This window comes from Lissotriton helveticus, chromosome 12, assembly GCF_964261635.1.
Source record: "Lissotriton helveticus chromosome 12, aLisHel1.1, whole genome shotgun sequence".
Classification (NCBI taxonomy): domain Eukaryota; kingdom Metazoa; phylum Chordata; class Amphibia; order Caudata; family Salamandridae; genus Lissotriton; species Lissotriton helveticus.
The window spans coordinates 440,909,767-440,936,028 of record NC_136073.1 but is presented as its reverse complement, the minus strand read 5'-3'; positions in this window follow the sequence as shown (position 1 = coordinate 440,936,028).

The following is a 26,262-nucleotide window of genomic DNA, read 5'->3' as shown; positions in this document are numbered from 1 at the left end:
GGCAAGAGGTGCTGCCCGGAGTGTGGCTGGCGCCCTCAGAAACATCTGGTCGGCGCTCTGCAGAAGGAGGCAGTTAGTGTTAATCATACTTGCCTACTGCTCAATACGCGATCTCTCGGTCGGCATGCACTTGATATTTTTGACCTGCTGGAGTCTGAGAAACCATTGTTTCTGATGCTCACCGAGACATGGCTCGGCGAGTCATCCAACCCAGATATTGCCACAGCTATCCCGCCTGATTACAATATCTTCAGGCAGGATAGACTGAAGGGGCGCGGAGGTGGGGTGGCATTGATAGTAAACAAAAGTGCCACTTGCACCGTCATTCCCTCTGATGCGATTAAGGATTGTGAATCCCTCACCTTTTCCATCGTCCTTTGACCACACCAATCCGTGAAAGGACTTTTGGTTTATCGACCCCCTGGGCCCACGGGCTCCTTTTTTGAAGAGCTCCAGTCGGTAGCCTCATCGTTGCTACTTACGTCAGAGCACTGTATAGTCGCCGGGGACTTTAACGTCCACATGGATGTGGAAACAGATGCCGACGCTATTAAAATGCTGGATGTGACAGCCCCTCTGGGCCTGGTGCCTTATTACGTTGGGCCGACTCATGAGAAAGGACACACCCTGGACCTGACATTCTCAACGACCCCTATAGAGATGCTTGCTCCCATTCAGGTGCTTTGGTCTGACCACAGGCTGGTTAAATTCTTTCTTCGGGAAGTCAAGAAGCCCCCCGGTGCCCCTCGACAAGCCTACCAGGGATTTAGGGGTTTTCACCGGGTCACTCCGGAACTATTGGCACAGTCATGCGCGGACCATCCCTATGCCCCGATGGGGAATTTTGATGAGGATGTGGGGCGCTTTCAGACCTGGCTCGCAGAAAGGTTAAATGATTTTGCCCCTCTGAGGCCTTCGCGCCAACTTGATAAAGGTGCATCCGCCCCATGGTTTACGGAAGCGCTGGCGGCTTCTCGTCGACAATGTAAAGTCGCGGAAAGAGCATGGCGCGCGAAATACGACCCGTCAGCGAAGCTTGCTTACAGGTCCTTGGTGAAACTGTACCAGCGTGATATCCTTTCTGCGAAGAAGGTTTATTTCGCGAGTAAAATCGAAGCTGCCTCCAATTCTTGTAAGGAGCTTTTTGCTATTGTGCGAGAGTTTACGACCTCACGCAGTGCTTCGGCGCAGACTCCCCTTCCTGCCCCTTGGGTCAGAGCGATCGCGGATTTTTTCACCTCTAAAATCCAATCGATCCAAGACTCTTTCCCTGTGCTGGGACCTGAGGCGGCCTGCTGGGTAGAGAATGCTGCTGCCACCCTGCCTAGGGCTGGTGTGGCCCTGTCAACTTTTCCCCCTCTCTCTATGACCGCTTCACTTGATTTGATGGCTTGTCTCAAATCAGGTTCTCCCCGGGACGCCTGTCCTGCCAAGTTTTTGGCAAAAATGGCAGCTATCATTAATCCATATGTGAACCCTCTGTTGAATTGTTCTCTTGTACAGGGTGTGGTTCCCCAGTCCTGGAAGCAGGCAATGATCATCCCGCTGCTCAAAAAACCTGGTCTGGATGTGGAGGTGTTGGCAAACTACAGGCCTATTTCGCTCTTGCCTGCTTTCGCGAAGATCATTGAAAAGCATGTGCACAAGGTGTTGGCCGACTATCTGGAGTCCCATGGTCTACTGCACCCCACTCAATCGGGTTTCCGCACCAATCTTAGCACCGAGACTGCCCTCCTGGAAGTGTCGGAGGCAATCAAGGAGGTGCTGGACTCGGGTGGCAGGGCGATGCTGGTGTTGTTAGATCTGTCGGCGGCCTTTGACACCGTCCCCCATGAGGGCCTCCTTGCAAGACTCTCTGAGATTGGTCTCGGGGGGACGGTGCTCCAGTGGTTTCGATCATTCCTGGCAGGCCGTCGACAAACGGTCTGGGCCTCCGCCTGCTCCGCCGAGATGTCGCCACTGGGTGTCGGGGTTCCCCAGGGCTCAGTACTGAGCCCTACCCTATTTAACATCTTCATGACCCCTCTGGCGGCTCTGGCGGAGTCTTTCGGGGCTCAGATCGTTTCCTACGCTGATGACACCCAGCTCCTCTTCACCTGTGAGAGAGGTGCGGATTTCGATGGAGGTAGGATCCAGGGTTGCCTTGAGGCTGTTTTTCAGTGGTTTCAACATCATAGCCTCAAGTGCAACTCGGATAAATCTGAGGTCCTCTTTTTTGGGTGCAGCTCGGATCCGGACTGGAAAGTGTGGTGGCCTGAGAACATGTTCCCTCCAGCAAGTTCTTCCCTGGTGGCGAAAAACCTTGGGATCAAGATTGATAACGGCCTCACTCTGCGCTCACAGGTAATCGGTCTCACGGGCACCTGCTTTGGTTTGCTCCGGATGTTGCGTAAGTTCCTCCCTCTGTTATCTCAGGAACACAGGAAGATCACCGTGCAGGCGATAGTCGGCTCGAGAATTGATTATGCTAACGCTCTCTATCTCGGCCTGCCGGAATATCTGCTTCAACGGTTACAGGTGGTCCAGAATTCTGCAGCCCGGGCCATTTTTGGACTATCTCGCCGTGCTAGAGCCTCGGGTCTCTTGGAGGCACTGCACTGGCTGCCTGTCCAGAAACGGATAATTTTTAAGATTCTGACTCTGGCGCACAAAGCCCTGCACGCCTCCGGTGCGAAATATCTTCAAAAAAGATTGTCCTTCTACCATCCAGTCAGGTCACTGAGGTCTGAATCTCTGTTTCTTGTGGTAGTGCCTCGTGTGAAGAGGGCACGCATTGGTGGCCGTTCTTTTAGACTACTGGCGCCCCAATTGTGGAATAAGCTGCCAATGGCCCTGCGCAGTATTCCAAACTTGTTGGCCTTTAGGAAGGGGCTCAAAACGTGGCTTTTCACCTCTTAGTTTTTCTCTCTGAGCTCTGACGGTTTCCTTTCTGTTTTTATTTGTTGTGTTGTAGATAGCTTGCAAAACAAAGCGCCGGGACACTCTTTGAGTAGCCGTGCGCTATATAAAATCCCAGTATAACATAACATAACATAACATATCGACCCGTACCGACCCTCGCCACCGGCTGAGTATAGAGTAGTCTCACCCAATTCACAAACCCTTCACCTATTCCCATTGTTAGAAGTACCAGCCATAAATATTCCTATCTAATCCAGTTGAAAGCTTGTTCGATATCCAAGAATAGCAGGGTACTCTGTTGGGCCCTGCCCCCCAGTGATTGCATAACGTGTGAAAGACGGCGGATGTTTCGTAATACATTCCTCCCTGATATAAAACCTGACTGGTCATCATGCACCAGCTGCCTGAGATATGGGAGTAACCTACTTGCCAGTATCTGACTAATGATTTTAAGATCTACTTTTAGCATAGAAATTGGCCTGTATGAGTTGGGGAGCAGGGGGCTCTTCCCCGGCTTGGGGATCATCACAATCAATGCTTCTCGCATGGAGCTTGGCAATATGCCGAGCCTACCTGACCTCCAAAGTGATTTCCAGGAGCTTAGGGGTGAAGACTCCCCCATATTGTTTGTATAGATCTGATGCCAGGCCATCCATCCCGGGGGATTTAGCTGTTTTCAGGTGAGAGATCGCCGCCCTCCCCTCCTCCCCTCTGAAAGGAGTCCCCAGGGACTCCTAACTCTCCAGGTCGAGGCAAGGTAGGTCCACCTTGGCAAGGTAGGCCTCCATAACCTGGGGAGCAGTACGGAGCTGGGGCTTGGAATATATCTTTTGTAAGTGTGCAGTAATTGCCCTATTAATCTTGTGTTGTGTATGGACCATTCGTCCTTGTTCGGTTTTAAGTGACGGTATCGGGTGAGGCTGTGTCTCCATCCTAAACAAGCGCACCATTAGGTGTCCAGCCTTGTCTCCCTCGTGTACCATCAGCATCTACTCATGGTTCTATTGTATTTGCCCAGTGAATCCCATATGTCCCCACTGTTCTGCCCATTTGGCGGCCCCTCTGTGTCTGTGGGAAGCTCTGTTTCTATGACCGCTAAGCGTTCCTCCTGGCATTGTAAATCCCGCCCCAGCACTCTTCTCAGCCCCACCCTAGTGGACATACACCCCCCCCGCAACACCACTTTCATCGCATCCCATTCAAGCGCCCTCGAGCTGGCCATATTCCAATTTACTTACTTAAGTCTCCATAGCGGTATCTTGGATCTTGGTCGGCCTAGAGTGTATGCTACCAGCAGGGGTGAGTGGTCAGACAGATAGTGGGCCATGTATTGTGTCTCTACTATCCGATTGGCTGCCTCCTTCTGTATAATGAAATTGTTCAGTCTGCTATTTGTGTTAGCTGCTGGTGTGTGACACGAGTACACTCGACAACCAGAATTGCGGTGCCGCCATATATCCAGCAAATGATAGTTGCGGAGCATCTGGTGCAGAGCTTCTCGTGTTTTGGGCTAGCTTCCGCTTTCGAGGGGTGTCTATCAAGCTCTCTGTCAAGGGCGCAATTGAAATCTCCTGCAATAATCCGTTCTACATCTGGTGCCAGGTCTAACTGCCCCAGGACCGTACCTAAAAATTCCCCATCATCATTGTTCGGAGCATATACGTTGACCAACCACATGTGGCGCCCTTCAAGTGTCCCCTCCACTACCACATATCTTCAGTCTGGGTCAGGAGTACATTTGACAGCTTTAAAGGGGGCTCCTGGCGCCACCCATATAAGCACCCCTCTAGCGTACCCCGAAAAGGAAGTCGCAAAAAACTGGGCCCTCCACAGATGTTGGATATATTTCAGACAGTCTCCCCAGAGGTGCATCTGTTGTAGAAGGGCAATGCTTATCTTGTATCTTCTAAGATACGTTCCTACCCGGATCCGTATGACCATGGTATTGAGCCCCCTAACATTCCACGTTATAAGTTTATAATTCTGTTTGTCGCCTGGCATGAGTCGAACATCCTACGCTTCCATTAAATGTGGATATCTCGTTTCTCAAACCTAGGGGGACCGTTTGTGCGAATAAACTGTAGGATCATGTCCCGGTCCCTAAAATTAAACAGACAAGCAATTAGAGCTCTAGGTGGCAACCCCGGTTTCGGGGGAGGACCGAGGGAGCGGTGGGCCCTCTCCACCGCGAACATCTTAGAGAGCCTGAGGCAGGAAATGGCTGAGCCAATCCATTCCTCCAGAAATAGGTCCACCGCCTGACCCTCCGCCTTTTCCGGGAAGCCCACAAAACAGAGGTTGTTCCTCCTCAACCATCCCTCTGCATCTTCTGCCCTATCTTCAAAACATGAGGTGTGATCCTTGAGTGTGGACACTGTCACCTGTAATTGCTGGACTTCATTCCGTAAGGAGTCCAGGTCCCCCTCTGTAGTAGTAACTCGGTCAGCCACCTTCCATAGGTCCAGTCGCAAATGATTGATAGCTTGAAGAAAAGGGATCGGCCCCACTGCACAAGAGAAGGGGGGTACCACTGGTAAACAAAAAATGCGGAATTCTCTTGGGAAAACCGGAAAATTCACAACTCCTATTGATGTAATCTAATCCCTTGTTTTCAACACAACACACAATCCATACGCACTCAATTAGAAACCAAAGACCCTACTAGGCAATTATAATAGCCACATACAATACTACAGGGAATTACATTAAAAAGATTTTATTTAAAAAGAGCTAAAATATCATAGAGATCATGGAATAATCCACTACTTCACAATACATAAAAACACAATGTTTTAAACATAATAATGAGAGACACAAACAAATAAAAGTGCAAACTGTTGATCACATCTTGTTTCGGTTGCTCCACATGGAATTCATTCTATTATCTGTTCAAATGTCCATAAACCTTATCCTCTATTGGACATAAAAAAGTTCATTGAATGCAACCACATATAAAATCACAAAGGCGTTGACACGTTCCAGTGGTGTTTCTCTTGATGCTAACCACCTTCTTCAAGACAAAAACATAATAGTCTCTCCTGTGTTAAATCACGAAAACCTCATAAAAACATAAATATACATATCATCATTCTTATCAAACTAATCCCTCTGCATTCAAATACGTTGCCTCAACCTATATCCACATTCAGATTAGAGAGTTATCCAAACATAAATGCAGTACATTGCAATCAGACTATTCAAAACACTTTAAAATACATATCGACATTGAAACTTAAAAAGTTTAGCCAAGTTCAATGCAGTACATTTTACTATTGGTAGTCCTATTACTGACACAAGTGTCTAAACACTGTTACTCTATATAATTGTCCATAGGGTCCAAATTAAAACAGCCATACGCATTCTTCCACACATATCTACTCATGACAACCCCAGCATTCTTTCACCCCGTTTATGGTGCCAATATTGGCATCTCACCCACCTCTTAAATTCCAGGGATGAATCAGAAATTAATATTCTTCAGTTTCTATAAGCGGGGCTCCTTAAGGGTCCAAGTGCAAATATATACAATCTCTTTGGTTAAAAGACAAATTTCAAAATGGGACCCAATTGTTCAAAGGATATAAGCGCTTTTCCCGTAGTTGCTTCCCTTCGGTCATAGGGCAACCTACCTAGCGGGTGGGCAAAATCCTGCACCTCAGGTGTTTAAATCATAGAGGTCCAATCGGTCACCCCTCCTATAATTGATCTGTTTCAAGTATCCTATGGGAATTATTGTACAGATAAGGGGTAGTTAGTTGATATCCCCACTCTCAAAATTCTTAGATTTTTCTGTTCAACATGGGCACTCACCAGAGTTAATTTTAAGTTCGATGCACTTCAGCGTTGAATTAGGGCCACAAACTAATTTTTTCAGATATATGAGACCCAATCTTTCTCCACTTATTACTGGACCTGTGGATATAAACAATATGACCATCTATATGTTTTACCCAAGTTAGACCTAATAGAAATCTAAGGTAAATCCCACCAGATCAATCGATTAACCACTACCGTGATGTTTTCGCAGGATTTTAAGTACACTAACGGACCCTGTCCTTCTTATAACTGTCTGTAAGTATAATAATCTTTCCTAATGCGAAGCCCAAAATCTTTTAAATGTGTCTCCCATTTTCTCTTTATATCACTCCTTACATCGCTTAACGGGATAAAAATGAAAGAGTCCTATATTCGAGCTATGGAGATAACCACCTTCACTAATGTAAACCCGACTTATTTAGGGCCTACCTCCCATTTCTCTCCTCACTCAGCTGCTTCTACTGCATTTCAGGGTAGAGTAAACCAATACTATACTCGCTCACCCAATTCTATTAGAATTGTTACTACTAGCAAACATCAAGATAAGACCCATACTCCCCTTCATGAACAACGATCTGATACGTTATCCACCGCATCTGGGCTTACCTTGTTGATTTCTGCTCGCATGTGCAGTCCCTCCGGAATGCGATCATTTTTCATGTAACCGGAGACCGCACACGTCCCTTGTTTTAAATATGGTGCTGAACTGGAAACACCTGTGTTTACGTACGCGTAGACCCTTAACGTACGATCGATGTAAATACGTCAATACTTCCGGTTTCCTAGAGGGTGCCATAAAGTGGCAACAGTCGGCCGATTCAGGCCATATATTTTAAGATTAGATAAAAGGGCACCAACCTCTCCAGCATCCATTTTGGACCCCACCATGAACTGTCGTTCTGACAAATACTACTAAAGTTATAAAAGAATACTAACTGTTCATTACTGTATTCACAATTAGTATTATTGGGCCCTACTTTAATTTTAACGATACTCACACCTTTTTATATATTAAATTTATTCAATTGGGGATACATTTCTATTTTTGCTTAGTCACCTTGGGTGTGTGGCTTCATAAGGACACTATCCATTCTACATCATTCTGACTAATACTCAAGTATATCAGAGTATATCCAGACTTCTTTAAACCCATCTTTTTTACCAAAACCAGTTTTTTTCCCTCTTTTTGTTAAAAAAGGAGTCATGACAGGCTTGGAGGTGAATACATTAGGGCGTATACACAGGGGTGAATGTACGGCCGGTACATACATACCATCTCACTGTAATAAACACCCACCACATATGCACCCTTTCAAGCCTGTCAATTATACTATTTACACCCGTCTCTCATTGATCATTATCACTTGTATTATTATTTAGCCTTTTATTTTAGCTCTTTTTTAATAACATCTTTTTAATGTAATTCCCTGTTGTATTGTATGTGGATATTATAATTGCCTAGTAGGGTCCTTGGTTTCTAGTTTGGGATGCATCACACATTGCATGGTTTCATGTACCCACCTCATAAATGCTCTTAGTGTCTCTTGGATGAACAAACAAATCCTGCTGGGAGAAACATCAGCTTTGAGGAGTGACGTTTAACTCACTGAATGCTGCAAGTGTAGATTTATTTAGACTGTACGCCCAGACAGTGAGCTGTTTACTACCTCTCCCTGGTTTAATTTTACTTTGATGCCCAGGTAATTATGATGATGAGAATCAGGGGCACAGGTGGCAATTGTGCAGCAGGTGTAGTGGCACTGAGGCCCACTGCACTCCAGTTAGAGCTCAGTTTCTAATATCCTTCCATTCATGGGTTTGGGGGACCATTAAGGCCTGTGGTTGAGTTGCTAGTTACCGGGGTTGGCTGCTAGTAGCTCATGCGAGTTTAAGTCTGAAGAAATGTAACAATGGGAGGGGAAGCAAGCTTGCTGTGCCTCATCTATACTACCATACCCTGTAACACACAACCCCTTTGGAGTTGAGGCTCATGATTTGCTGCACACACCCAAGAAGGCCTTTAAGACTCCCCCTAGGCACACCCCGGTGCATGTGTGACTTTGGCATTGCTTTGCACATGTTTATTTTGTTGAGAGTCACATGGGCTCAGATAGAAATCGGATCCCACTTGTCTATAATCCGGAGGCGTGCTACCTCTTTGGTCAAACTTTGCCTAAACATTTTCTTTTACTTTTTCGATTTAGAAATACCTGTCACTGGCCAAGCACAGCTGAATGTCTTCCTGCTGTTCAGTCTCCCTTTTAGCTGTTACCAAATACTGGTCTATGTGCCTTGGGAGGCGGGGGTGGATGAAAAGGCACTTCACAAAATTAACTTTTCTTTCCCTTGGACTCATGTTAGATCTGACACTTGTGTAGCTTATTTATTTTGGGATGACATCTGGTGCATGCATTGCTTTGCTCACTTTGAGAACTGAGCGCCAAATTCGGTGCTGTGACTGTTTCAAATGTATTACATTTGAGGGGTGCAGGAGAAGCTCAAGACTTTACTCAGTATTTACTTCTTAGCACATGCAATAATAAATTGGAACAGGTAAGTCATTTTTGAGTCTTTCCTACAATATATTTACTTTAGTCCTAAGATGTTCTATTTAAAAAAGAAAAAAAGAAAAAGCCCAAAATGTACGATTTGTTTTGTCTGATTAATACTGCTCCGGGTAATCTCAACTATCTGAAAGAGACACCTTAGTGATAGATTCCTTACCGTAGAATATCCCCAGGCGTCAGACTGGTTCTGCAAAGTTTTTCATCAGCAGTGCCCCTGCGTGTCGATAGGTGGCATTGTGCAGCCCCGTGCCCGTCGCTGGCATCGTGAGCGCCAAGATAAAGTCACGGAGACTACTTAGTTGTCACCCATGCGCGCTGACGTCAGTTCTTTCTTTTTTTTCACGCCAGCAAGTGCAGATCCGGTTAGAGCACGTACCCCAGTTTAACTTTTTTGAGACTTTTGTCTTTATTTCCTTTGAGTCTTTGACTCCTGGTGCCACTTAAGGATGCCTGGGTTTAAATCCTGCGGGCCTGTCGCCATACGATGTCGGTGGCCGACCCCCATGTCTCTACTGTCAGGAGCCCGACCATTACTCCTGGTCATGTTTCGACTGTCTGGCCATGGCTCCGAAGGCTTTGAGGGAGCAGTCCCGAAAGTTGCTGGAAGCCAGGCAGTCGTCTCCGTGCCTTTGAAGGTCCAGGGGTCGCTCGAAGGACCGACCGCGGAGCCATCACCATCGCTCCTCGGGGTCGAAGTCTTCACCCTCGGGTAAGCGGCGTCACAAGAAAAAGTCGAAGAAGCGTTTTCGCTCTCTGACATCCTCCCATTGGTCTCCGGACGCAGACGAGGGGACCAGGTGGATATCCCCCACGGCTCCTTAGGAGCATAGGTGTCCCGCTGCCTACCCACCTTATCCGGGGCCATCAGCGACTCCGGCCCAGGTGCAAGAGTTTCTTGCCACCATGGACCGTCTTTTCAGGCCTAGGGCTTCTAGCGGCGTGCCTTCGAGCCCCGCGGTCCCTTTTGAGGGCGTGCTGCCATCAGCTCTGGCATTGCAAGGTCCTGTGCCAGAGACTCCAGCCCCGGTGCCTCCGGGTCCTCCGCCGGCGGCTCCAGCGCCCCCTGCGGCTCTGTTCCCGGCACCTCCATGGGTTCTGTTTGTTCCTCCGAATTTCTGGGCAATCTTGGTCCGGCTTGGGACCCTAATTGGGACATGGAGCCAGATTGGCACCAGCATTAGTTTTCCCCTGTGCCTCCCCCGCCGCTTCTACCGGCCTGTACCACAGGCTGTGGAGGAGGGGGATGACTGGGAGAGGTCGGAAGACCCTCTTGCATGGCAGTGCGAGTCTGAAAATGAGTGGGTGGAGGACTCGTAAGACGCAGGTGGCCTATGGTGCTCCGTGAAGCAGCTGAGGCTCTTGACCTTGATCTGCCTACTGTCGCTCCCAAGACCAATCTCCTTACTGAGGTGCTTCAGCCGGCGGCAAGTTCTATGGAACCTCTGCTCCCGTTTAATGAGGCCTTGACGGATGTTTTGATGGGTACCTGGTCTAGGCCAGCCACAGGGGTTACTGTGGATAAGAACGTGGCCAGGTGTCATCGCCCGGCACCGGGTGACCCTGCCTTTCTGACAAATCATCCGACTCCGGAGAGCCTGGTCATTCAGGCTTCCACTTCTCAAAGTGCGTTACCTACCGCCTGCCGGATAAGGAATCGAAAAAGCTGGAGCAGTTTGGCAAGAGGTTATTTTCCTCTGCCAACTTGGGGCTGCGGTCAGTCAACACTGCATGCTTTGTGGGCCGCTACTCTCATGCTGTGTTCAGACTGTACTTTCCTAGGCTGTTGTGGAGGGAAAGGATCCCGCAAAGTTGGCCATTCGGTGTGGCTTGGACACCGCAGACTCTTTAGGGAGAGCGCTCTCAACAACAGTGGCCCTGCATCGCCATGCCTGGCTCTAGTCCACTGGGTTTTCAGGGGATGTCCAGAGTTCCCTCATGGATATGCCTTTTGATGGTACTCACCTGTTTGGCGATAAGGCAGGCCATGCGCTGGAGCGTTTCAAGGACTCTCGGGCTACAGCCAAGTCCTTAGGCCTCTCCACCACACGCCAATCAACATTTACCTTTTCTTCCTTTCGTGGCAACGGAAGGGGTGCCCCTGCACATTTGTTCAGCCAGAAGTCGGCGCAGAATCATCACATCCACGGGTGTGGAGGCCGCCGTGGTGGCACAGGGGGCCAACGGACAGGTCAGTCCACCTCCACCTCCCCAGCATCCACCTCAAAGCCTTCCTAGTCTGAGCTTTGGGGTGCACCCCATGCCTGTGGGTGGCAGGATTCAACATCACCTCCCCCACTGGCGTTCTGTCACTTCAGACAGATCGGTGCTGTAGATTGTCCGAAGGGATTACTCCCTCCCCTTCGAGTCTGCTCCCCCTGCCATGCCACCTAAGTTTTACCGCATGTCAGGGGATCAATTTGCTCTTCTCCAGCAGGAAGTCACAGCCCTCCTGGCCAAGGGGGCCATCAAGTGCGTTACTGGGCAAGAATAGGACGTGGTTGTTATTCCCACTACTTTCTGGTCCCCAAGAAGGACAAAGGGGGCCTGCGGAACCTCAATCGATTCCTCTGGAAGGAGAAGTTCAAGATGCTGACTTTGGCTCTGGTCTTGCTGCCCTCGACCCTGGAGACTGGATGGTAGCATTGGACTTGCAGGACACATATTTTTACATCCCCATCATGCCGGCCCACCCGCGTTACCTGCGGTTCACAGTAGGCAAGAGCATTTTAAGTTTGCTGTTCTCCCCTTTGGCCTTACCAGTGCCCCTCGGGTGTTCACCACAGGGATGGTATTGGTCCCAGATCATCTGCGCAGGTCAAGGGTGTCAGTCTTCCCCACCTTGACGACTGGCTGTTGATTGCGGGCTCGTCCCAGACAATCGTCACCCACCTTCAGACTACGGCCGACCTCCTGCATTTGCTGGAGTTCTCCATCAACGTGCCAAAGTCGCACCTGAGTCCCTCTCAGAAGCTCCCCTTCATCGCAGTGGTTCTGGATTCGATGCAGTTTCGGGTTTATCCTCCCGAGAAGCGAATCCGGGATATTCAGGCTACGATTCCGATCTTTCGGCCTCTATCCTTGGTTTCAGTCAGTAGGACCCTCTGGCTCCTGGGCCTGATGGCCTCCTGCATCCTGTTAGTGCAACATGCCAGATGGTATATGCGGGCTCTGCAGTGGGACCTGACGTTCCAGTGGGCACAGCATCAGGGCAACCTGTTCAATCATGTCCAGATCTCGGAGGCCACTGCACGACAATTGCAGTGGTGGCTCACGAATAGCGATTGGGTCAATGGCAGATCCCTACCCCCATCTGGAGCACACAGTGGTGATGAATGCGTCCCTCCTGGGATGGGGAGGCCTCTTGGGAGAGGTAGAGATCAGAGGCCTCTGGTCTCCGGCAGAGTCCCGGCTCCATATCAACCTTTTGGAGCTTCGGCCAATCTGACTTGCACTGAAGGCATTACTTCCATCTGTCCGGGGAAGTGTAGTGCATGTGTTCACAGACAACACCACCACCATGTGGGATTGCAACAAACAGGGCGGGGTGGGGTCCTGGACCCTATGTCGGGAGGCTCTGCACCTCTGGACATGGCTGGAACACCAAGGCTTTACCTTGGAAATTCAACACATGGCAGGTTCTCTGAAACTCAGGGTGGACAAACTCAGCCACTGGTGCTTGATGGATCACAAATAGCGTCTGAACTCGGACATGGCGCAAGGTATCTTTCTGCAGTGGGGACAGCCTTGTTTAGATCTATCTGCCACTGAAGAGAACGTGCAATGTCATCAGTTCTGCGAATTGGAATTTCCAAGGCGGCACTCGCTCAGCGATGCTTTTCATCGCGAGTGGAGTTGCAGTCTAATGTATGCCTTTCCTCCTATACCACTTCAGCGCAGAGTGCTGAAGAAGATTCGGTGTGACCGGGCCCAAGTCATCCTTGTAGCTCCGGATTGGGTCCAAAGATACTGGCATCCTGAGCTACTCAGCATGGCGATTGATCCCCCGATCCGACTGCCTCTTTGGGAGGATCTTCTGTTGCAGCAGCAGGGGATGATCCTCCACTCAAACCTGTCCAGTCTCCACCTCCATGCATGGAGATTGAGCGGCAACAGTTGACAGCTTTCGATCTTCCTCCTGAAGTCTGTGATGTCATTCTGGCAGCCAGGCGTCCCTCCACTGAGACGGTATACGCCTGCAGGTGGAACAAATTTGTGGCATGGTGCACAGCAAAGGCTGTGGATCCCCTCTCTGCCCCTCTTTTTGAGGTCCTTCTCTTCCTTCTATCCTTGGCCCAGCAGGGCTCTGCTCTGGGCACTATCAAAGGTTATCTTTCGTCCATCTCCGCCTTCTACGGCTTCCAGATCAGCCTTCTCTTTTTAAGTCCCTGGTTGTTAACCGTTTCCTGAAAGGCATTACGCACACATTTCCTCCCGTGTGGTTCATAATGCCTCAATGGGACTTCAACCTTGCCTTGACATATCTGATGTGCGCTCCCTTCGAGCCCCTTCATAACTGTCCTTTGCGTCTTCTCACTCTCAAGATGGCTTTCCTGGTAGCAATCACCTCTGCCAGAAGAGTGAGTGAGCTCCAGGCTCTTTCTTTCAAACCTCCTTTCCTTTCTGTTCATCTGGACAAGGTGGTTTTGAGGACTCATCCTTCTTTCTTGCCCAAGGTTGTCACGCCCTTCCACATCGGGCAGAACATCACTTTGCCCACCTTCTTTCCTCCTCCGCATCCTTCAAAAGAGGAAGAGATGCTCCACCATCTGGAACCAAAACGGGAGCTCTTGTTCTATCTGAAGCGCACACAACAGTTCCCGGTGGATGACCAACTCTTGGTTGGCTACGTGGGCGCCAAAGAAGGTTGGGCCGTGCACAAACGTTGGCCAAGAAGGAGCCTCCTGTGGGGCTGCGTGCCCATTCTACCAGGGCAACGGCAGCCACTACTGCCTTAGGACGCGGAGTTCCCTTGCAGGACATTTGTCAGGCTGCTACGTGGGCTTCGCTATTCTAAGGTTAGGAATCTATCACTAATTTTCCTCTTTCAGATGCACAAGTTACTATTTGTGTAACGATATATCTGTTAGAGACATTAGTTAGTGATAGATTCCTTACTGCCCCACCCATCCTCCCTGTTCTGCAAACTGATTTCTAGGGTTAAGGTCATCCCTTTCAGGGCCCTAGTTTCATGGCACCAGTGGTCAGTTTCTTGCATGGCTCTGGGTTCCTGGCACAGAAAGTTGTATACAGAACTGACGTCAGTGCGGATGGGTGTCGCCTAAGTAGTCTCCGTGCCGTCATCTCGACGCTTACGACACCAGCGACGGACGCTGAGCCGCACGACGTCAGCTACCAACGCGCAGGTGTACTGATGACGAAAAACTTTCCGGATCGCCTGGGGATATTCTAAGGTAAGGAATCTATCACTAACTAATGTCTCTTACAGATATATCGTTAAACAAGTAGTAACTTGTGCTTCAGCATGATTCAAGTGCGGGAGAAACATTAATTGAGCACTGTGCCTGACACCCAGAATTTTGCTGTGAAATGTACACATCAGAGGATGAAACTGTGCAGTATTGACTTGTCAGGAGGGGAACAAATCTTGTCAAAGCAGCACATTAATTATACTTACCCAAAGAACAGCTGCTGACACCCATATTGTGATAACAATCCCAAATGTCTCAGAAGCTCGAAAAATGTCTAAACCTTGTTCCAACAAGATGGGATTGAGGATGCTTAGATGGGCAATATCAGTGCAGTAACCCTGCAGCACGTGCTTTTAGACCTATAAGATATTTTTTGACACAGCACCTCACAAACTAGGTGCCGGTGTGTTGACACCAGTCACACCTCCCTAAAGCCAGCCCTGCAAGCCAGCCACCAAATAGCTATCTTGTATTGCAATTTTACTTCGCAGATTAATAATTTGTCTTTCATTCTTTGCACAGTATGTTACATCATTAGTGGCAGGCAGAAGCTGCACACAGGCTCAACTTGAGTTGGATTTGAAGGTCCAAGAGTTCAAGTTTCTTTTTTTTTTGCATAGGTACTAAAAACCATTGCAATAAGTTAAAACAGTCAGTAAAACCATTGGTACAAATCATTAAAAACCATTAATACACACCATGTGGTGCGGTGCCACACATACATATCTGGTAAAAGGGTCTAACAGGTGGCAAGTAAGTAAAAGTTTGTGCATCCTTGAGCTGCAGGAATAAGAAGAAATGGCAGCTTTGTCAGATGATAAGATAGTTTCTTTGCGGTCAGCTTAAATCCTGCGGTATGGTGCAAGGCAGTTAATTCATATTTTGACAGTAAACCCTGGCAGGCATAGGGCTGCTGGGATATAGCACATCGTAGCGCATTTTATTATTACAACAAGGTGGTTTTGAAAGGACATGTACATCTAAATCTGGAACAGAGTCTTCCGCCTGATAACAGCACATTTGCCACGTGCTCACACTTCAGGAGAGTAGGAGCAGAGAAAGAAGAGCAAAAAAGGGGGGAAGAAAGGTAGAAGGTCTCCCAGGTTTGCGTCCCTGACATGATGTTCTGTAGGGACAATCAGGCCAGTTCTTGTTTTGATGCTGTTGCAGATGTGACAGTATTGTTTAAAAGTAAGGGTCTAGGCAAGAGGTCCTTGTACCAAGTTCTTTGCTTGTGCGTACAATGTGGTGAGCTTCCACGAGCATCTTCAGCTGATAGCCTTACCGTTTCTATAGTCACGAGTTTGTGGCATTTTTTATTCGAACAGCATGAGATATTTTGCCACTCAGCAGTTCAATTGTGTGTCCCCGGATAGAAACATGCCTGTGCCGCTTGCCTCCTTGAGGGAATTCCTCTCTGCTTGAAGGGTGCCTTTAACAGCTGCCTCCTTTTCTTGCAGTAGCTCCTTGCAGGTACAGATTCAGTGCAGAATGTCTCCTGTTCCCGTGTTGCACAGACTGCAAGCAGTTTGGGTCGGCGCCCTCAGCCAAGAAGGCAGGTTCTGAGTGAATGGAAGGAGGTCCAATCAATGCCTAAGGAATTTCATTTTTTATTGTTTTTGGGAAGCCCTGGTTAAAGTATTTTTGAGGTTCAAGCTTATTGTAAGTGTTAAGGGTCATCCAGGCATGTGATCTGGCTGAAAAAGTGGGCCTTGTCCTCTCTCAGTGAGAGTTGTTTTATGGACTTCCAAACCAGTTTTTTTAAAGTTGAGTGAGGGAGCTGTGTATTCCAAAGGTCGGGAGCACAACGGTTTCCAGAGATTCATGCAAGTACCTTCTTGCAGGGGAGATCTCCCTCTACTGGAGTTCAAGCCATAAAAGTTGAATTAAAGTATTTGAAGTTGAAGATCTGATCTTGTTCTAGCAGGTGATGTAAGCACCATGTCTGGACAGAGATTGTTTTAATAAGCCCAACTCCTGCCTTATTTAAGCTGGTGAGGTGTATTTTGGGAGGTCAAACATAGTTCCATACGCTTTGACTAGGGTGTTGTCCAGTAGTTTGGCATCACGGCCCGCATTCTTCACTGCCATAGGTTATCGTGGGCAATAGTTTGGAATGTGCTACTTTTAGGAGGAGGCTTAGTGTGTGCCCCATCACTTTTGAAGCAATATATTTCATTGTTATTGCTATAACCACCCATTTCCTTCTGATTTCTTCTTTCTGGGGTGCAAACGGCCCTTCCTTGTCAATGATGACTCCTTGGTACTTATAGTCGGCAATTGGTTCTATTTGTGTTCTGCCCAGGTGCCATTGCCTCTGCCGATTCCTTTTGTTGCTGATTGTCATGGTCCTTGTTTTCCTGAAGTACATTTTTAGATTGTTCTCTATGGCATACTTCTGCAGTTTGTCTAGAAGGTGTTGCAGACCTACCTAGGTGTGACTGAGCAGGACTACGTCATCGGCATACAAAAGGTTGGTCAGTGTATTGCCTCAGAGCCTTGCTGCATGTGAGTTGCATGTGTTAAGTGCTTGCGGGAGATCGGCATGAATAAGTTGAAATGGGTGGGTACGAGCACGCAACCCTGCTTCAGGCCTTTGGTTGTGAGCACTCTTCTAGAGAGGTGAGATCCCATGCCCAGTTTCACCTGGACCCAGGTGTCTGTGTGGAGGAGTGCCAAGATGTTTAGGACATTTTGTGGGATTCCCCAGCTTGCCAGCTTCACACACAATCTTCCCCTCTCAACATTATCAAAGGTGGCACTGGAGTTGTTGAGGCATAAATGTAATGGATAGTCGGCAGGTTTGGCTCCGTCGATTAGTAATGAAATTGCGAGGATATTCATTGTTGTGCTTGATGTTTTGCAGAAACCAGTCTGATTTAAGGGCATTATCTTGTTTGCGTCTGCCCAGGCTGTCGAGTGCTATAGTATGGTCCCACAAAGTATTTTGCCTCATTGTTGATCAGTGCCCCTAGGCAGTAATTGCCCGGCAAGGACTTGTCACCACTCTTATGGATCAGTACAATCATCGAGGCCTTCCAAGACTCTTGTACTCTGTTTAATATTGTGACTTCAGAGAAGAGGGGTTGCAAGAGACTTTCCCAATCAGCTGCCTTCTGTTTGAACAGTGTCGATGGAACGCAGTTCGGGCCCGGTGCCTCTTCGCTTCTCCCTTTGGCAATCTGCTTCTTTATTCAGAGTGTCATCAAGGCACAGGCCCCGTGCTCAGGTGTCTGATTGGTAGCAGGCGTGGGTAACCTGGGTGCCTCCTTTAGGGCTGCACCTTGATGATCCCTTGATAACAGGCTGTTTAGATTAGTTGTTTGGTCACCCCCAATTTGATACTTAAAATGCTTGGTTAAAAATATTACCCACATTTACTTCTGAAATGTGTGATGAGATGCCGTCGTGTTGAGGGTGAATTATGGTGTTCACCATTTTCCAAAAGCGGGCACTGTCATTGTGATTAATATCGTGCAGGAGTGTTGCCCAAGATCATTCTACTTGCTCTTTGTTAAGTGCCCATTTCAGTTTTTTAAGTGCGCTTTTTTGTTGTTGCAGGAGGAGGCAGACTGGAGACCCCTGGCTGTCTTCTCAGGGATCCTAAAGTACTGTTTACCTATTTTTTGAGGACTTTTATTTGGACCCTTCGAGCTTTCGGGATCTTGTTTCCCTTACTGAATGCCTGGCAATCATGTTTTTCGGATGGCAAGGCATAGAGATTCAGGAGTGTAGCAGTAAAGTGTTCCCAGTTGGTTAAGTGGCCCTTTGTGTTTGTTGTTTGTGACTGAAAGAGGACTATTGCTGCTGTAGCTAGGGACGCCACCTTTGACACCGCACATTTGACCCTCCTAAGGTTTGAGGTGTAACTAGTGCCTATGGCCACTTCTCTGTGGATGGAAAAGGGTGCAGTTGTTCTTAGCAGTGTTTCTTGTGGTCGGTGATCACTGTCTCCTTTGTCCCCCATTCTAAATCCACGGATGCATGGGAAAAGTGATAGGCTCACAAACGTATAGTCTAATGTGGAGCAAGTTAAAGAGGAGTAATGTGATTGCACGGGTCGGACTTCAGCTGAGTCGGAGCCAGAGGAAACAGCCAATTGCACAAAGGATGAATCAATTTGATGGAAAGCACACATCAACAGAGCAGGCATTGTATACCTTCAGGCCAACCCTCCCTACCTCTGAAACGTCACTGTCATTAACATCATGAGCTGGGAAGCACTCTTTGTGAATGGGCATCACGCGTCCAAACACTAAAGACATCCTCAATCCATCCATCAAGCAATTTATAGTTTATTTCAAGAATACATTTCTTAACAAAATCTGTAAACTTTGAGCCATGCCAAAGATATGCGGAGAAGCAAGGTGTGTTCTGAGGAAGGAAGGCTCCTAACAAGACACCAGACAGTTGATTGGTCCTTTACACAACTATGCCAATGTAGGGAGTAATGCAAGCGTAGCCAGGATGGTGCTTGGTTCCAAGGAACATCCGAGATGCCCCACTGGTACTGAGAAACATACCTGCTGCTTGAAGCAACCTCGGTGAACAAAGGCCGCGCTCAGTCTCCAGCCTCATGTTTACTACACGCTGCAGGACCCGGCACTGAAGAAAGCCGATGTGCAGCGCAGCTAGAGATGGCTGAACAGTAGCTACTTCAACTGTCTGAACTTGTCCTTCCACATGTGGGCTTCAATGTAATTCAGTAATGTGCAGTCACTCGCGCTGCCTGCAACTGCAGACACTCAGGGCCTCATTTATGAGACTATGCGTCACTTTTATGCCGCTGGTGCGTCACTTTTTGTGACGCACCAGTGGCGTAAAAAATGCGCTTTGTTGCGCCATATTTACAAAGTGACGCATCTAGGTAGATGCGTCACTTTGTAAACCCCTGCGCCACATTATGCCTGTGGCAGCTATAATGTATGCAAGGGGGCGTATTGACGCAAGAAAGGGTCGTAGAAGTGACACAGTGAAATCTATGTGATTTCACTGCGCCACTTCTAGGACACAAATGCGTCAATTTCTTACGCCTGCCTCACAGCAGGCATAAGACTGACTCAGGCCCTTTCACATGGGGCTTGCCCCATGTGAAAGGATACATTGCTGGAGTTGCGTCACTTTTGTGACACACTCCAGCAATGCAATGCGCCACTTTTGCGCCATACAGATACGTCAGAAATACTGACGTATCTGTAACTCCTTGCGCAATGATGCGTCATACTGTCAATATGACGCATCATTGGTGGTGCAAGGAGGGCACAGTGAAAAGTGTCGCATCGCTGTTTTCACGCAGCGATGCGTCACTTTTTATAAATGAGGCCCTCAGTGCCTTTCCTGTGGGTTGCTCCAAAATTTGAGTGGCGCTTCAGACAAAGCAATGGTTGAAAGAAGTTGACCCACTGCGTTACTCTATGTAGACTGTTTGTGGGTTGGAGCGGAGCGCACTATGCAAGTGTTTTAATTTAATTTTATGGTTCACAAACACAGTCCATTATACTTAATATATTCATATCCATCTAAAATCATTCATAGGGATTAGAAGCATAGGCTGAAAGGGCATTTTCCTGTCCAAAATGTCTGGTATGTATACCTTTAAGCATTCCTAGTATTTCTGTCTGTGCATGCTGATTGTTGTAGCCATACATTCATATTGGTAAAGCACTATAGAAGATAAATACAAAACGCCAGAATCGACCGGCCCATTCCTGAGATGGTTACATCAAACAGGGGTAGCCCTATTACCCGAACCTGGGGCAAATAAATATTATAACAGCTACGGTGGCTCAAGTAGAATTAACAATAAGCTATTAAAGTTTTACGTTAAAGCACTGTGTAATTGTGTGGAAATGTGTGAAAACCTTTTCTACCACTGGAACAATTTCTTAGCTCTTTGCTTGAGGTGCAACTTTCAAATGCAACTTTACACTTTCTGCCAGCTGGAGGTCTGGGTGCAGTATATTACCTTGCTTCAACTTCAAACTACCCAAGGGACGCTGGGTCCACTTGTGAAGTCACACACAGGCAACCTTAATCTGCAATACATTTTGCAAAATCAATAAAAATATGGGAAGTAAATCTTTTCTAAAGAAAAATACCATGACAAATTGCCTTTGCAGGCATGACCATTCTCATACCTGTGCCTGGTGAAACTGCAGTTAAAACATTCCAATAATAAATCTACCCTGTTTCCTATAATGCTTTTAACTTTCTTCAAAGTTCAAACTAGTATCCCAAAATGTGCCAGGACATTCACACTGCGTTTTATAGACTCATAAATAAGGATAGTAATTAATCTTAGCTATAATTCCTTCAAATCAGATGACAATTTATTATGACATTCACTCATTCATGCACAAAAACTCTAATGCACTTAAAATTGGATTTCAAACCTAACATTTTATGGGAAATATTGTATTGATCGTGCATTTAAAGATATGGGGTGATTCACAACGTGCCGTAAATGGGGTTTGACCAGGGCATTCATAAGTTTTCCGAGGCAGTTAAGTCCAAGCCTCTAAGTGTGGAAATCAGCAGGCTTACTAAATAGGTTATCATTTTTATGGTGTATTTGTATAAATCATTTTAAGGCTAGTGAGCCATTTTCTTGTGAAGTGCCAACCAACACTGGCACTGAGGCCCCTGTAAGATTATGGCCTGAGGACTTAACATTCTGTAATTATTCACACATATTTTACCTGTAGCGTGACCAATTTGTGATGCCTCAGGTGCAACCAAAATATGCTGTCAACTTTCTCGTAAGAGACAGCTTATCATTAATATTAGGTGCCTGAGCAACTAATAACATATGTTATGATGTGGTCAAGTAAATAGCAAGCTACTTACAAAGCATGACCTCTAATTTTACTTAATTGTGATATGTCCTAACCAAATGAACATTGTCCGCAGTACTTCTTTGTAGAAACGCTTTCACCTGCAGCATCTGACGAACACTGAAATTAAATGACCATGAGGCAAAACTGTAACTGTGCTTGAGTTGAAACTGAGGGAACCCTGGTGTGTGACTGAACCGTAGATCTGATTTAAAAACTTGCAGTACTGTACATATGTTCTAAATCCACCTACAGCAAGTTAACCACCAGCAAAAGTTTCCCAGAAGTAACCCCACAATCATAATGCAATCTTCACAACATTTACTAGGAATTAATAGATCTTCCGTTTCTGCCCAGGTCTTAATTACACACTTTTTAGGTGCAGCCTTGACACAGCTTTGCTTGTTTCACCACCTTAATGTAACAAAGAAAAAAAATGAATTTTTATACACACACACACTCACACACACACACACGTGTGGTATTAATTAAAGAGCCCCTTGACCTAAGTATAACTACGCAGTGGCAACTACCACTGTGAGATATGCACATGCATGCTTTCAGTCAGCCCTCTTCATTCATTGGCTTATTCAACCAAAATTCACATTTTGCTTCTACCCACCATATCAAACCGCATTGGGCAACAAGTCAGACCCCATCAGCCAATGGATCTCTTGCAATCCAACTGACTGAATCGGACATAATAACAAGGGCACATCTCTCTAAAAAGAAGTGCCCTTCAGTACCAGGGATGATGGGACAATACTTTACTAGGCCAATACACTTCTCCTTCCATTCTTTATCATTTTTTTTTCTTTTCAGTCATCCTTATGTATTTAAACTATATTTTCTGGTTACGGTGATTCAAAGCTAATACTAATTTTCAGGTGCTCCAATGCTAATCAAATTTTCATGTGTTATGCATTAAACTAAAAAGGTTTCTAAGCTTGTTCTAACTCCACCTGCCTGCTTGGAACCACCAGTATTGCCTTACTAAAAATATTTGCAATGGTGATTCATTTTTTGAAGCATGTATTTGCAATAAAAAAATAACCATTCCACTAGCTTGCCAAGGCAGGATCGATTGGCTTTGACAAAGCTTGTTATCTTTCTGGTGCTTTGTTATCGCCCTAGAGCCGAGAGGGTAATGGGTAATGTGACTATTGTCCTGAAGCAAACGCTAGGAATGCACATACTAAAACATTAAGAAATGCTTAACAAGTGTCTGCTCGCCCATAGAAACCACACTCGTTCAGCACGCACAAACCATTTTCATTAAACTATAGTTTTGTTTTTTTAATTTTTTATTGAAGCCGGAAATTTAAAACATAGACATATAAATATTGCATCATTACACCATAAAAGGAATCTCCGCTAGGACAATTTAGACAAATTCATAATACATTAATAATACACGCAGCAAGGATCAATACGAACATTTACACAATCAAAAGTTCATAAAATTCGAAACCACAACCCTACCTACAGAAACAACATAAAAACAGTCTCCCCCCCCGTTTTAATCAAAGTACATACCCCATATCTTGCTAAATTTCTTAGTACTTCCCATCTATAGTGCAAAAATGCATTAACTTTTCTTCACTAATTTCATCTTATGACCCCACTCCAAGGCCGAGGGAATCAAATTTGTGCGCCATTTTTGCAATAGCAGCGACCTTGCTACTGCCATTGCTATATACAAAAATGCTGTAATTGAGTCCATAAAAGAAAGGTCGGGATTAAAACCAAATAAAATTAATTTATCGTTCACTGCCAATTGGATGTTACTTTCCTGTTCTAAATAGCTGAATAGATCTACCCAATACTTATAAACTTTTGGACAGCCCAACATAATATGCAACCAATTGGCTAATGGAGGATTTATACATCGAAAACATTGAGAGGACTGGTTAGCATACATTTTCAAAAGAGAATGAGGAGTTCGATACAATAACCATTTGCTAAAAAACAGCATCCTACGCCAATTTGCCCCTCTCAATGTGTTAAAATTAAGTTTATTAATGGTTGACCAGATATGGGAAGACATCTCAAAATTCTCATGATGCAACCATTTTTTTATAGCTTTTAGCTCAAGATCCACTCCCTTGATAGAGGCTAGGTATTTCTTCCAGGTGCCTGTTTTTTTATCTGATGCTCTAACTAGTAGTTCATCAACCAGCTGGCTCTGTTCAATTAGAGAAGAAACATCTATTTCTGCAAAATATTTATATAAAATGCTATGTGAATTTACCAAAATAAAATCATTTGAGATCAATTGTGACATTTCACCTACTGTCACCCATTTTCCATTTCTCAAAAATTCCAAAACTTTGGTAAACCCAGCCACTGCCCATTTTGACGCAAAATATAAAGGCTGTCTTACCCCTGCCCAAGGCAGGATTCCTACTAACAGGGTAGCTGAATTAATTGCAGGAATAGAGTACTTTTTGAAAAAAGCCTGTTGTTTTTATAAAAAACAGTGAAGGCACTTATAACGCACCAATTTCGGGGATCTAAAAATCAACTAGGGGGAGTGGATTTGACTGTCTCTACAGATTAGGTTCATAAAATTATTACAATAAAAGTGAGGTTGCGGTGAAAGTTTTAATCTAGATAAATATTGTGCAAAATAAGCATCGTAGTAATCCCTAAGGCTTGGAAGGGCTAACCCTCCCTGATCCAAATCCTCATATAAAGTGCTGAGTGCTATTTGAGGGGTTTTCTTTGCCCAGAGGAATGCTGTAAACAGGGACTCTACCTGAGTGAAAAAGGAACCTAATAAAGTGCATGGTATTGAGGAGAACAGAAAATTAAATAACGGAAGGACAGACATTTTAATTAAGGCCACTCGTCCCAAAATAGAAAGGGGGAGCATGCTCCACCGAGAGAACAAACCCTGAACTTTCTTGATAAGAGGAACAAAATTCAATTGATATAAATCGTTGAAAGATTCAGAAAAAAATACCCCCAGATATCTCTTTGGACTGATATTTACAGAATTATCAATGTCAGGGTGCAGATCTAAAGCTATCCTCCCACATTGCAATACTTCAGTCTTCCCTTTATTTATACGGTAGCCACCTAATGCCTCAAAGTCTTCAAACAACTGGAAGACTTTTGCTTGAACCTCAATTGTTGTTTTAATTATGAGCATGATGTCATCTGCATACAGTTTTAATTTTGGCATTGATGGAATTGGGGGGCAGATATCAGCACAGTTCCGAATGGCTATTGGCAAGGGTTAGATGAAAACGGCAAACAGAACTGGCGATAGAGGGCACCCTTGCCTTGTGCCTCGTTTAATTTTTAACAACCCTGCCACAGCCGTATTGATAACAACATTGGCTACGGCATCCGCATACAGATTACGGATTAAAAATATAATCTGCGATGGAATACCAAAATGCTGCAAAATTGTGAACAGTGTCTCCCAAACCACGAGGTCAAAAGCCTTCTCGGAATCCAATAGTAAAACTATGGCAGGTATCTTCTGTGTATTGAAATAATCCAATGCCTCTGTCAAAAAGTGGGTATTAGTAGCTAATTGTCTGCCAGTGATAATCCCATTTTGATCCAAATGGATCAAATTTGCCGCATACTTATTAAACCTAAGTGATAAAAGTTTGGTGACGATTTTATAGTCAGAGTTAAGTAGCGTGTTTGGGCGATAGGAATTGGGATCCCTCCTATTCTTATCCTTCTTCACAAAACTCACTATATTCCCCTGTCTAAAGGATTCAGGTACCACCCCTCCTTCTAACATAGAATTTATCAATTGAAGAAAAAATTCTGAAAATGAATCAAAAAAACTTTATCAAATTCAGAAGGAAGCCCATCCGGGCCACAAGCCTTCCCACTAGGTAGGCTCTTCACAACTTCCTCCAGCTCTTTCAAGTAAAAGGGATTAACCATAGATGATTTCTCTGTTTCGGAAAGTATTGGTGGCGTTTTATCATGAAGACATTTTTCTAGTAAATGGTCATCCACCGTCTGAAGCTTACCATAAATAGCCGCATAATGATTAAGCATTATGTACCCGATTTTCACTGGGTCCTCTGTACACACGGCAGTCAAGGGGCAAATTAGTGATTTAATTTGGTTCGCAGCTGTCTGCTCCCTGGCCTGCCACGCCAAGAGTCTGCCAGTGAAATTGCTCTCCTCATACGTCTTCTGACAATACTGTTGAAAAATAGTTTAACTTTGGGTATAATACAAAGAGCACAGCTCACACTTGGCCTGATCAAGCTGGGCTTTAATAGGAGCAGAGGGATTATGTAAAATGCCTCATGGAGTACCTGGGTCTTATCTTCCAATTTTTTCTTAACAAACCTAGCATTTTTTGAAATTGTTGCATCCTTTCCTATTATTAACCCCCTAACAAAAGCCTTGAGTGAGTCCCAGACTACATTTATTGTGGCAGACTGAATATTCTGAATTAAGAATTCTTTATTCTCCGACCCCATAAACTTCACCCAATCCTCATCATTGAAGTATTGTTTATTTAAAATCCAACGCTTGGGGTGTCTCATACCTCCCCCCAAGTTGATTTCCGGTGCCAGCATTGCATGATCAGAAAAACCATTATAAAATAATTTTTGCTGAAAAAATTTAGACACTGAGAAATCCAGAAAAAATCAATACGAAATGAGGAGCAAAACCGACCTGACCAGCACGTGAATTTACTTTTTGAAGGAAGCGCTGCTCGCCAGGGGTCAC